Source organism: Monodelphis domestica, chromosome 1 (assembly GCF_027887165.1).
Source record: "Monodelphis domestica isolate mMonDom1 chromosome 1, mMonDom1.pri, whole genome shotgun sequence".
NCBI classification, from domain to species: domain Eukaryota; kingdom Metazoa; phylum Chordata; class Mammalia; order Didelphimorphia; family Didelphidae; genus Monodelphis; species Monodelphis domestica.
In genome coordinates, this window is record NC_077227.1 from 713,507,696 (window position 1) to 713,508,961 (window position 1,266).

A 1,266-nucleotide genomic window follows, 5' to 3' on the forward strand; every position below is an offset into this window, starting at 1 on the left:
ATCTCCTTCCCTCTCTTCCCTCCCCCCACTCAGGGAGAGTAAACAATCTGATCTGGATTATGCATGATCATGCAAAACATACCACCATCTTGGTTATTGTTGTAAGAGCACACTTATACAAAACCCAAACCCCCAAATAAAACCATAAATACATGGCTGTGAAAGAGTATGATTTGATCTTCATCAACCCAACTCAAGAGTTCTTTCTCTGGAGGTGGATAGCATTCTCCATCATAAGTCTTTCAGCATTGTCCCTGTCCCTGTCCCAGTTCACTGCATTGCTAAGAGTAGCCAAGTTTTCACAGTTGATCATTGTAAAATATTTCTGTTATTGTATACAATGTTCTCCTAGTTCTGCTTATTTTGCTCTGCATCAGTTCCTGCAAATCTTTCTGGCTTTTTCTGAAATCATTTCTTATAGCACAATAGTATTTCATTACCAGCATATACCACATTTTGTTCAATCACTCCCCAATTAATAGACATCACCTTAATTTCCAGTTCTTTGCCACCACAAAAAGAGCTGCTAAAATATTTTTGTACAAGGAGGTCTTTTCCCATTTTTTATCTCTTTGGGATACAGACCCAGTAATGGTACTACAGGACCAAAGGGTAGTCACCAAAGGGTAGTTTTATAAACCTTTGAGCATGTTTCAAAATTGCCATTCTATAATGGTTGGATCAGTTCACAACTCCATCAACAATGCACTAGTGTCCCAATTTTGCCACATCCCTGCCAGCATTTATCTTGTTCCTTTAGTAGAATGACCCTCATTTTCAAGTTTTTCTCTAATCACTTCTTGACCTTTTGGCTAAAGTCAAGTGCAGTATCTGTTCTTATCAGTTAATACCCTGATAAAGCCTTGATCTGAGGACAATATATGAAATGGGTTTGGGGAATAGAGAGATGGAATAGGAGATTGTTCTGTCCATTCCAAGTATTGCAGTACTTCAGGGAACAGTGCACCTTCCTCAGAGAGGGGGGAAAAAAGAATTCCTCTCCATACCTTTGCTAAACTCTGTTTTGTTGTAAAATACTAAATCACTTTTTCTTTCCAATGAAAAATAGAGTAGGAATGAATAATTCATTGGAACTCTTGAATGTTCATTGATTAGGACTTGTAATTTTCTCAGCAAAAGGAAGCTAAGTGATCCAGCAAATAGAGCTCTAGATGACTTGAATTCAAATTCTAATGCTGATACTCACTAGCTGTGTGACCCTGGGTCACTTCACCTATCTGCCTCCATTTCCTCATCTGTAAAATG

At 38.2% G+C, this 1,266-nt stretch overlaps 1 pseudogene; it reads left to right on the plus strand.

Annotated features, from left to right (window-relative positions):
* The first annotated feature begins 792 nt into the window (after positions 1 to 792).
* Positions 793 to 972, plus strand: LOC130456712 (U2 spliceosomal RNA; annotated as a pseudogene).
* The last annotated feature ends 294 nt before the right edge of the window (positions 973 to 1,266 follow it).